Here is a 12339-nt window from a genome sequence, read left to right as displayed (position 1 = left end):
TGGAAAAAAAATGCCTAACTCATTCACACATAAAACCCTTATCCTCACAAAAACCTAAAGAAAAACTACATGTGATCTGAAGGAAATTCATGAATATGACAATTATCTTCAAACTGACTTGTAGCCTGCATCACATTTAAGTAGAACTGGGACAAAGAAGGTTAAATGCATCTCATTGGTCATTTCCCACATCAGTACTGACCTGTGACCATTTATGGACTGCTGCTTCCAACAAAACAGCAAACTAGTCATAGTAAATCTAAAGCTGTGGGTGGGAATTCTGCATCAATCTCATGCTTCTGCAGAAATATTTCCCAAATTGACAAAGTGGCCAATACTGGGATCAAATTCGCTATCTTGGCGTGGTTAGCACCATGCTCAGTCAGAAAAAGTATGCCTTCTGACTGGAGCATAGGAGGGAGGCCAGTTGCAGGGGGGAGTTTTCTTCCCTTGAAAGAAAATGCCTAACTCATTCACAAATACAACCCTTATCCTCACAACAACATTGGTTATGTCCGCAGCAGTACTGACCCGTGACTATGTATGCACAGCTGCTTCCAACAAAACAGCAATCTTGTGTTAGTAACTCTAAAGCTGTGAGTGCCAATTCTGCATCAATCTCATCCTTCTGCAGAAATATTTCCCAAAATGACAAAGTGGCCAATACGGGGATTGAACCCGTGACCTTGGTGCTATTAGCACCACGCTCTAACCAACTGAGCTAACCAGCCAGCTGAGAGGCATATTTCTAACTGGAGCATAAGAGGGAGGCCAGTTGCAGGGGGATTTTTTCTTCCCTTGGAAAAAAAATGCCTAACTCATTCACACATAAAACCCTTATCCTCACAACAACCTAAAGAAAAACTACATGTGATCTGAAGGAAATTCATGAATATGACAATTATCTTCAAACTGACTTGTAGCCTGCATCACATTTAAGTAGAACTGGGACAAAGAAGGTTAAATGCATCTCATTGGTCATTTCCCACAGCAGTACTGACCTGTGACCATTTATGGACTGCTGCTTCCAACAAAACAGCAAACTAGTCATAGTAAATCTAAAGCTGTGGGTGTGAATTCTGCATCAATCTCATGCTTCTGCAGAAATATTTCCCAAATTGACAAAGTGGCCAATGCTGGGATCAAATTCGCTAACTTGGCGTGATTAGCACCATGCTCAGTCAGAAAAAGTATGCCTTCTGACTGGAGCATAGGAGGGAGGCCAGTTGCAGGGGGTAGTTTTCTTCCCTTGAAAGAAAATGCCTAACTCATTCACAAATACAACCCTTATCCTCACAACAACATTGGTTATGTCCGCAGCAGTACTGACCCGTGACTATCTATGCACAGCTGCTTCCAACAAAACAGCAATCTTGTGTTAGTAACTCTAAAGCTGTGAGTGCCAATTCTGCATCAATCTCATCCTTCTGCAGAAATATTTCCCAAAATGACAAAGTGGCCAATACGGGGATCGAACCCGTGACCTTGGCGTTATTAGCACCACACTCTAACCAACTTAGCTAACCGGCCAGCTGAAAGTCTTTTTCCCTTGGAAAAAAAATGCCTAACTCATTCACACATAAAACCCTTATCCTCACAACAACCTAAAGAAAAACTACATGTGATCTGAAGGAAATTCATGAATATGACAATTATCTTCAAACTGACTTGTAGCCTGCATCACATTTAAGTAGAACTGGGACAAAGAAGGTTAAATGCATCTCATTGGTCATTTCCCACAGCAGTACTGACCTGTGACCATTTATGGACTGCTGCTTCCAACAAAACAGCAAACTAGTCATAGTAAATCTAAAGCTGTGGGTGGGAATTCTGCATCAATCTCATGCTTCTGCAGAAATATTTCCCAAATTGACAAAGTGGCCAATACTGGGATCAAATTCGCTAACTTGGCGTGATTAGCACCATGCTCAGTCAGAAAAAGTATGCCTTCTGACTGGAGCATAGGAGGGAGGCCAGTTGCAGGGGGGAGTTTTCTTCCCTTGAAAGAAAATGCCTAACTCATTCACAAATACAACCCTTATCCTCACAGCAACATTGGTTATGTCCGCAGCAGTACTGACCCGTGACTATATGCACAGCTGCTTCCAACAAAACAGCAATCTTGTGTTAGTAACTCTAAAGCTGTGAGTGCCAATTCTGCATCAATCTCATCCTTCTGCAGAAATATTTCCCAAAATGACAAAGTGGCCAATACGGGGATCGAACCCCTGACCTTGGCCTTATTAGCACCGCGCTCTAACCAACTGAGCTAACCGGCCAGCTGACAGTCTCTTTCCCTTGGAAAAAAATGCCTAACTCATTCACACATAAAACCCTTATCCTCACAACAACCTAAAGAAAAACTACATGTGATCTGAAGGAAATTCATGAATATGACAATTATCTTCAAACTGACTTGTAGCCTGCATCACATTTAAGTAGAACTGGGACAAAGAAGGTTAAATGCATCTCATTGGTCATTTCCCACAGCAGTACTGACCTGTGACCATTTATGGACTGCTGCTTCCAACAAAACAGCAAACTTGTCATAATAAATCTAAAGCTGTGGGTGGGAATTCTGCATCAATCTCATGCTTCTGCAGAAATATTTCCCAAATTGACAAAGTGGCCAATACTGGGATCAATTTCGCTAACTTGGCGTGATTAGCACCATGCTCAGTCAGAAAAAGTATGCCTTCTGACTGGAGCATAGGAGGGAGGCCAGTTGCAGGGGGGAGTTTTCTTCCCTTGAAAGAAAATGCCTAACTCATTCACAAATACAACCCTTATCCTCACAACAACATTGGTCATGTCCGCAGTAGTACTGACCCGTGACTATGTATGGACAGCTGCTTCCAACAAAACAGCAATCTTGTGTTAGTAACTCTAAAGCTGTGAGTGCCAATTCTGCATCAATCTCATCCTTCTGCAGAAAAATTTCCCAAATTGACAAAGTGGCCAATACGGGGATCGAACCCGTGACCTTGGCGTGATTAGCACCACGCTCTAACCAACTGAGCTAACCGGCCAGCTGAGAGGCATATTTCTGACTGGAGCATAAGAGGGAGGCCAGTTGCAGAGGGATTTTTTCTTCCCTTGGAAAAAAATGCCTAACTCATTCACACATAAAACCCTTATCCTCACAACAACCTAAAGAAAAACTACATGTGATCTGAAGGAAATTCATGAATATGACAATTATCTTCAAACTGACTTGTAGCCTGCATCACATTTAAGTAGAACTGGGACAAAGAAGGTTAAATGCATCTCATTGGAAGTGCCGCAGCAGTACTGACCCGTGACCATTTATGGACTGCTGCTTGAAACAAAACAGCAAACTAGTCATAGTAAATCTAAAGCTGTGGGTGGGAATTCTGCATCAATCTCATGCTTCTGCAGAAATATTTCCCAAATTGACAAAGTGGCCAATGCTGGGATCAAATTCGCTAACTTGGCGTGATTAGCACCATGCTCAGTCAGAAAAAGTATGCCTTCTGACTGGAGCATAGGAGGGAGGCCAGTTGCAGGGGGTAGTTTTCTTCCCTTGAAAGAAAATGCCTAACTCATTCACAAATACAACCCTTATCCTCACAACAACATTGGTTATGTCCCGCAGCAGTACTGTCCCGTGACCATGTATGCACAGCTGCTACCAACAAAACAGCAATCTTGTGTTAGTAACTCTAAAGCTGTGAGTGCCAATTATGCATCAATCTCATGCTTCTGCAGAAATATTTCCCAAAATGACAAAGTGGCCAATACAGGGATCGAACCCATGAACTTGGCGTTATTAGCACCACGCTCTAACCAACTGAGCTAACCGGCCAGCTGAGAGTCTTTTTCCCTTGGAAAAAAAATGCCTAACTCATTCACACATAAAACCCTTATCCTCACAACAACCTAAAGAAAAACTACATGTGATCTGAAGGAAATTCATGAATATGACAATTATCTTCAAACTGACTTGTAGCCTGCATCACATTTAAGTAGAACTGGGACAAAGAAGGTTAAATGCATCTCATTGGTCATTTCCCACAGCAGTACTGACCTGTGACCATTTATGGACTGCTGCTTCCAACAAAACAGCAAACTAGTCATAGTAAATCTAAAGCTGTGGGTGGGAATTCTGCATCAATCTCATGCTTCTGCAGAAATATTTCCCAAATTGACAAAGTGGCCAATACTGGGATCAAATTCGCTAACTTGGCGTGATTAGCACCATGCTCAGTCAGAAAAAGTATGCCTTCTGACTGGAGCATAGGAGGGAGGCCAGTTGCAGGGGGGAGTTTTCTTTCCTTGAAAGAAAATGCCTAACTCATTCACAAATACAACCCTTATCCTCACAACAACATTGGTTATGTCCGCAGCAGTACTGACCCGTGACTATGTATACACAGCTGCTTCCAACAAAACAGCAATCTTGTGTTAGTAACTCTAAAGCTGTGAGTGCCAATTCTGCATCAATCTCATGCTTCTGCAGAAATATTTCCCAAAATGACAAATACGGGGATCGAACCCGTGACCTTGGCGTTATTAGCACCACGCTCTAACCAACTGAGCTAACCGACCAGCTGAGAGTCTTGTTTCTGACTGGAGCATAAGAGGGAGGCCAGTTGCAGGGGGATTTTTTGTTCCCTTGGAAAAAAAATGCCTAAGTCATTCACACATAAAACCCTTATCCTCACAACAACCTAAAGAAAAACTACATGTGATCTGAAGGAAATTCATGAATATGACAATTATCTTCAAACTGACTTGTAGCCTGCATCACATTTAAGTAGAACTGGGACAAAGAAGGTTAAATGCATCTCATTGGTCATTTCCCACAGCAGTACTGACCTGTGACCATTTATGGACTGCTGCTTCCAACAAAACAGCAAACTAGTCATAGTAAATCTAAAGCTGTGGGTGTGAATTCTGCATCAATCTCATGCTTCTGCAGAAATATTTCCCAAATTGACAAAGTGGCCAATACTGGGATCAAATCCGCTAACTTGGCGTGATTAGCACCATGCTCAGTCAGAAAAAGTATGCCTTCTGACTGGAGCATAGGAGGGAGGCCAGTTGCAGGGGGGAGTTTTCTTCCCTTGAAAGAAAATGCCTAACTCATTCACAAATACAACCCTTATCCTCACAACAACATTGGTTATGTCCGCAGCAGTACTGACCCGTGACTATGTATGCACAGCTGCTTCCAACAAAACAGCAATCTTGTGTTAGTAACTCTAAAGCTGTGAGTGCCAATTCTGCATCAATCTCATCCTTCTGCAGAAATATTTCCCAAAATGACAAAGTGGCCAATACGGGGATCAAACCCGTGACCTTGGCGTTATTAGCACCATGCTCTAACCAACTGAGCTAACCGGCCAGCTGAGAGGCATATTTCTGACTGGAGCATAAGAGGGAGGCCAGTTGCAGGGGGATTTTTTCTTCCCTTGGAAAAAAATGCCTAACTCATTCACACATAAAACCCTTATCCTCACAACAACCTAAAGAAAAACTACATGTGATCTGAAGGAAATTCATGAATATGACAATTATCTTCAAACTGACTTGTAGCCTGCATCACATTTAAGTAGAACTGGGACAAAGAAGGTTAAATGCATCTCATTGGAAGTGCCGCAGCAGTACTGACCCGTGACCATTTATGGACTGCTGCTTGAAACAAAACAGAAAACTAGTCATAGTAAATCTAAAGCTGTGGGTGGGAATTCTGCATCAATCTCATGCTTCTGCAGAAATACTTCCCAAATTGACAAAGTGGCCAATGCTGGGATCAAATTCGCTAACTTGGCGTGATTAGCACCATGCTCAGTCAGGAAAAGTATGCCTTCTGACTGGAGCATAGGAGGGAGGCCAGTTGCAGGGGGTAGTTTTCTTCCCTTGAAAGAAAATGCCTAACTCATTCACAAATACAACCCTTATCCTCACAACAACATTGGTTATGTCCCGCAGCAGTACTGACCCGTGACCATGTATGCACAGCTGCTTCCAACAAAACAGCAATCTTGTGTTAGTAACTCTAAAGCTGTGAGTGCCAATTCTGCATCAATCTCATGCTTCTGCAGAAATATTTCCCAAAATGACAAAGTGGCCAATACGGGGATCGAACCCATGACCTTGGCGTTATTAGCACCACGCTCTAACCAACTGAGCTAACCGGCCAGCTGAAAGTCTTTTTCCCTTGGAAAAAAAATGCCTAACTCATTCACACATAAAACCCTTATCCTCACAACAACCTAAAGAAAAACTACATGTGATCTGAAGGAAATTCATGAATATGACAAATTATCTTCAAACTGACTTGTAGCCTGCATCACATTTAAGTAGAACTGGGACAAAGAAGGTTAAATGCATCTCATTGGTCATTTCCCACAGCAGTACTGACCTGTGACCATTTATGGACTGCTGCTTCCAACAAAACAGCAAACTAGTCATAGTAAATCTAAAGCTGTGGGTGGGAATTCTGCATCAATCTCATGCTTCTGCAGAAATATTTCCCAAATTGACAAAGTGGCCAATACTGGGATCAAATTCGCTAGCTTGGCGTGATTAGCACCATGCTCAGTCAGAAACAGTATGCTTTCTGACTGGAGCATAGGAGGGAGGCCAGTTGCAGGGGGGAGTTTTCTTCCCTTGAAAGAAAATGCCTAACTCATTCACAAATACAACCCTTATCCTCACAACAACATTGGTTATGTCCGCAGCAGTACTGACCCGTGACTATATGCACAGCTGCTTCCAACAAAACAGCAATCTTGTGTTAGTAACTCTAAAGCTGTGAGTGCCAATTCTGCATCAATCTCATCCTTCTGCAGAAATATTTCCCAAAATGACAAAGTGGCCAATACGGGGATCGAACCCGTGACCTTGGCCTTATTAGCACCACGCTCTAACCAACTGAGCTAACCGGCCAGCTGACTGTCTCTTTCCCTTGGAAAAAAATGCCTAACTCATTCACACATAAAACCCTTATCCTCACAACAACCTAAAGAAAAACTACATGTGATCTGAAGGAAATTCATGAATATGACAATTATCTTCAAACTGACTTGTAGCCTGCATCACATTTAAGTAGAACTGGGACAAAGAAGGTTAAATGCATCTCATTGGTCATTTCCCACAGCAGTACTGACCTGTGACCATTTATGGACTGCTGCTTCCAACAAAACAGCAAACTTGTCATAATAAATCTAAAGCTGTGGGTGGGAATTCTGCATCAATCTCATGCTTCAGCAGAAATATTTCCCAAATTGACAAAGTGGCCAATACTGGGATCAATTTCGCTAACTTGGCGTGATTAGCACCATGCTCAGTCAGAAAAAGTATGCCTTCTGACTGGAGCATAGGAGGGAGGCCAGTTGCAGGGGGGAGTTTTCTTCCCTTGAAAGAAAATGCCTAACTCATTCACAAATACAACCCTTATCCTCACAACAACATTGGTTATGTCCGCAGTAGTACTGACCCGTGACTATGTATGCACAGCTGCTTCCAACAAAACAGCAATCTTGTGTTAGTAACTCTAAAGCTGTGAGTGCCAATTCTGCATCAATCTCATCCTTCTGCAGAAATATTTCCCAAATTGACAAAGTGGCCAATACTGGGATCAAATTCGCTAACTTGGCGTGATTAGCACCATGCTCAGTCAGAAAAAGTAAGCCTTCTGACTGGAGCATAGGAGGGAGGCCAGTTGCAGGGGGGAGTTTTCTTCCCTTGAAAGAAAACGCATAACTCATTCACAAATACAACCCTTATCCTCACAACAACATTGGTTATGTCCGCAGCAGTACTGACCCGTGACTATGTATGCACAGCTGCTTCCAACAAAACAGCAATCTTGTGTTGGTAACTCTAAAGCTGTGAGTGCCAATTCTGCATCAATCTCATGCTTCTGCAGAAATATTTCCCAAAATGACAAAGTGGCCAATACGGGGATCGAACCCGTGACCTTGGCGTTATTAGCACCACGCTCTAACCAACTGAGCTAATCCTCATTGGTCATTTCCCACAGCAGTACTGACCTGTGACCATTTATGGACTGCTGCTTCCAACAAAACAGCAAACTAGTCATAGTAAATCTAAAGCTGTGGGTGGGAATTCTGCATCAATCTCATGCTTCTGCAGAAATATTTCCCAAATTGACAAAGTGGCCAATACTGGGATCAAATTCGCTAACTTGTCGTGATTAGCACCATGCTCAGTCAGAAAAAGTATGCCTTCTGACTGGAGCATAGGAGGGAGGCCAGTTGCAGGGGGTAGTTTTCTTCCCTTCAAAGAAAATGCCTAACTCATTCACAAATACAACCCTTATCCTCAAAACAACATTGGTTATGTCCCGCAGCAGTACTGACCCGTGACCATGTATGCACAGCTGCTACCAACAAAACAGCAATCTTGTGTTAGTAACTCTAAAGCTGTGAGTGCCAATTCTGCATCAATCTCATGCTTCTGCAGAAATATTTCCCAAATTGACAAAGTGGCCAATACTGGGATCAAATTCGCTAACTTGGCGTGATTAGCACCATGCTCAGTCAGAAAAAGTATGCCTTCTGACTGGAGCATAGGAGGGAGGCCAGTTGCAGGGGGGAGTTTTCTTCCCTTGAAAGAAAATGCCTAACTCATTCACAAATACAACCCTTATCCTCACAACAACATTGGTTATGTCCCGCAGCAGTACTGACCCGTGACCATGTATGCACAGCTGCTTCCAACAAAACAGCAAACTTGTGTTAGTAACTCTAAAGCTGTGAGTGCCAATTTTGCATCAATCTCATGCTTCTGCAGAAATATTTCCCAAAATGACAAAGTGGCCAATACGGGGATCGAACCCGTGACCTTGGCGTTATTAGCACCACGCTCTAACCAACTGAGCTAACCGGCCAGCTGAAAGTGTTTTTCCCTTGGAAAAAAAATGCCTAACTCATTCACACATAAAACCCTTATCCTCACAACAACCTAAAGAAAAACTACATGTGATCTGAAGGAAATTCATGAATATGACAATTATCTTCAAACTGACTTGTAGCCTGCATCACATTTAAGTAGAACTGGGACAAAGAAGGTTAAATGCATCTCATTGGTCATTTCCCACAGCAGTACTGACCTGTGACCATTTATGGACTGCTGCTTCCAACAAAACAGCAAACTAGTCATAGTAAATCTAAAGCTGTGGGTGTGAATTCTGCATCAATCTCATGCTTCTGCAGAAATATTTCCCAAATTGACAAAGTGGCCAATGCTGGGATCAAATTCGCTAACTTGGCGTGATTAGCACCATGCTCAGTCAGAAAAAGTATGCCTTCTGACTGGAGCATAGGAGGGAGGCCAGTTGCAGGGGGTAGTTTTCTTCCCTTGAAAGAAAATGCCTAACTCATTCACAAATACAACCCTTATCCTCACAACAACATTGGTTATGTCCGCAGCAGTACTGACCCGTGACTATCTATGCACAGCTGCTTCCAACAAAACAGCAATCTTGTGTTAGTAACTCTAAAGCTGTGAGTGCCAATTCTGCATCAATCTCATCCTTCTGCAGAAATATTTCCCAAAATGACAAAGTGGCCAATACGGGGATCGAACCCGTGACCTTGGCGTTATTAGCACCACACTCTAACCAACTTAGCTAACCGGCCAGCTGAAAGTCTTTTTCCCTTGGAAAAAAAATGCCTAACTCATTCACACATAAAACCCTTATCCTCACAACAACCTAAAGAAAAACTACATGTGATCTGAAGGAAATTCATGAATATGACAATTATCTTCAAACTGACTTGTAGCCTGCATCACATTTAAGTAGAACTGGGACAAAGAAGGTTAAATGCATCTCATTGGTCATTTCCCACAGCAGTACTGACCTGTGACCATTTATGGACTGCTGCTTCCAACAAAACAGCAAACTAGTCATAGTAAATCTAAAGCTGTGGGTGGGAATTCTGCATCAATCTCATGCTTCTGCAGAAATATTTCCCAAATTGACAAAGTGGCCAATACTGGGATCAAATTCGCTAACTTGGCGTGATTAGCACCATGCTCAGTCAGAAAAAGTATGCCTTCTGACTGGAGCATAGGAGGGAGGCCAGTTGCAGGGGGGAGTTTTCTTCCCTTGAAAGAAAATGCCTAACTCATTCACAAATACAACCCTTATCCTCACAGCAACATTGGTTATGTCCGCAGCAGTACTGACCCGTGACTATATGCACAGCTGCTTCCAACAAAACAGCAATCTTGTGTTAGTAACTCTAAAGCTGTGAGTGCCAATTCTGCATCAATCTCATCCTTCTGCAGAAATATTTCCCAAAATGACAAAGTGGCCAATACGGGGATCGAACCCGTGACCTTGGCCTTATTAGCACCGCGCTCTAACCAACTGAGCTAACCGGCCAGCTGACAGTCTCTTTCCCTTGGAAAAAAATGCCTAACTCATTCACACATAAAACCCTTATCCTCACAACAACCTAAAGAAAAACTACATGTGATCTGAAGGAAATTCATGAATATGACAATTATCTTCAAACTGACTTGTAGCCTGCATCACATTTAAGTAGAACTGGGACAAAGAAGGTTAAATGCATCTCATTGGTCATTTCCCACAGCAGTACTGACCTGTGACCATTTATGGACTGCTGCTTCCAACAAAACAGCAAACTTGTCATAATAAATCTAAAGCTGTGGGTGGGAATTCTGCATCAATCTCATGCTTCTGCAGAAATATTTCCCAAATTGACAAAGTGGCCAATACTGGGATCAATTTCGCTAACTTGGCGTGATTAGCACCATGCTCAGTCAGAAAAAGTATGCCTTCTGACTGGAGCATAGGAAGGAGGCCAGTTGCAGGGGGGAGTTTTCTTCCCTTGAAAGAAAATGCCTAACTCATTCACAAATACAACCCTTATCCTCACAACAACATTGGTCATGTCCGCAGTAGTACTGACCCGTGACTATGTATGCACAGCTGCTTCCAACAAAACAGCAATCTTGTGTTAGTAACTCTAAAGCTGTGAGTGCCAATTCTGCATCAATCTCATCCTTCTGCAGAAAAATTTCCCAAATTGACAAAGTGGCCAATACGGGGATCGAACCCGTGACCTTGGCGTGATTAGCACCACGCTCTAACCAACTGAGCTAACCGGCCAGCTGAGAGGCATATTTCTGACTGGAGCATAAGAGGGAGGCCAGTTGCAGAGGGATTTTTTCTTCCCTTGGAAAAAAATGCCTAACTCATTCACACATAAAACCCTTATCCTCACAACAACCTAAAGAAAAACTACATGTGATCTGAAGGAAATTCATGAATATGACAATTATCTTCAAACTGACTTGTAGCCTGCATCACATTTAAGTAGAACTGGGACAAAGAAGGTTAAATGCATCTCATTGGAAGTGCCGCAGCAGTACTGACCCGTGACCATTTATGGACTGCTGCTTGAAACAAAACAGCAAACTAGTCATAGTAAATCTAAAGCTGTGGGTGGGAATTCTGCATCAATCTCATGCTTCTGCAGAAATATTTCCCAAATTGACAAAGTGGCCAATGCTGGGATCAAATTCGCTAACTTGGCGTGATTAGCACCATGCTCAGTCAGAAAAAGTATGCCTTCTGACTGGAGCATAGGAGGGAGGCCAGTTGCAGGGGGTAGTTTTCTTCCCTTGAAAGAAAATGCCTAACTCATTCACAAATACAACCCTTATCCTCACAACAACATTGGTTATGTCCCGCAGCAGTACTGTCCCGTGACCATGTATGCACAGCTGCTACCAACAAAACAGCAATCTTGTGTTAGTAACTCTAAAGCTGTGAGTGCCAATTATGCATCAATCTCATGCTTCTGCAGAAATATTTCCCAAAATGACAAAGTGGCCAATACAGGGATCGAACCCATGAACTTGGCGTTATTAGCACCACGCTCTAACCAACTGAGCTAACCGGCCAGCTGAGAGTCTTTTTCCCTTGGAAAAAAAATGCCTAACTCATTCACACATAAAACCCTTATCCTCACAACAACCTAAAGAAAAACTACATGTGATCTGAAGGAAATTCATGAATATGACAATTATCTTCAAACTGACTTGTAGCCTGCATCACATTTAAGTAGAACTGGGACAAAGAAGGTTAAATGCATCTCATTGGTCATTTCCCACAGCAGTACTGACCTGTGACCATTTATGGACTGCTGCTTCCAACAAAAAAGCAAACTAGTCATAGTAAATCTAAAGCTGTGGGTGGGAATTCTGCATCAATCTCATGCTTCTGCAGAAATATTTCCCAAATTGACAAAGTGGCCAATACTGGGATCAAATTCGCTAACTTGGCGTGATTAGCACCATGCTCAGTCAGAAAAA

General features: G+C 42.6%; 6 non-coding genes across 6 annotated transcripts; all 6 read right to left on the bottom strand.

Moving 5' to 3' along the window:
• Window positions 1-2955: 2955 nt before the first annotated feature.
• TRNAI-AAU (transfer RNA isoleucine (anticodon AAU)) lies at window positions 2956-3029 on the bottom strand. Its single transcript has one exon. It is a non-coding gene; the product is annotated as a tRNA-Ile (tRNA).
• A 2265-nt stretch (window positions 3030-5294) lies between these two features.
• Window positions 5295-5368, bottom strand: TRNAI-AAU (transfer RNA isoleucine (anticodon AAU)). The gene has a single exon. It is a non-coding gene; the product is annotated as a tRNA-Ile (tRNA).
• Window positions 5369-6091: 723 nt separating this feature from the next.
• Window positions 6092-6165, bottom strand: TRNAI-AAU (transfer RNA isoleucine (anticodon AAU)). The gene has a single exon. It is a non-coding gene; the product is annotated as a tRNA-Ile (tRNA).
• Window positions 6166-6841: 676 nt separating this feature from the next.
• On the bottom strand, window positions 6842-6915 carry TRNAI-AAU (transfer RNA isoleucine (anticodon AAU)). Its single transcript has one exon. It is a non-coding gene; the product is annotated as a tRNA-Ile (tRNA).
• A 1892-nt stretch (window positions 6916-8807) lies between these two features.
• Window positions 8808-8881, bottom strand: TRNAI-AAU (transfer RNA isoleucine (anticodon AAU)). Its single transcript has one exon. It is a non-coding gene; the product is annotated as a tRNA-Ile (tRNA).
• Window positions 8882-11057: 2176 nt separating this feature from the next.
• On the bottom strand, window positions 11058-11131 carry TRNAI-AAU (transfer RNA isoleucine (anticodon AAU)). Its single transcript has one exon. It is a non-coding gene; the product is annotated as a tRNA-Ile (tRNA).
• Window positions 11132-12339: the final 1208 nt, after the last annotated feature.

The sequence above is a fragment of the Ambystoma mexicanum genome, chromosome 1p (assembly GCF_040938575.1).
Source record: "Ambystoma mexicanum isolate Mex_15411 chromosome 1p, UKY_AmexF1_1, whole genome shotgun sequence".
Lineage (NCBI taxonomy): Eukaryota > Metazoa > Chordata > Amphibia > Caudata > Ambystomatidae > Ambystoma > Ambystoma mexicanum.
This window is presented reverse-complemented; position numbering and strand designations above follow the sequence as displayed.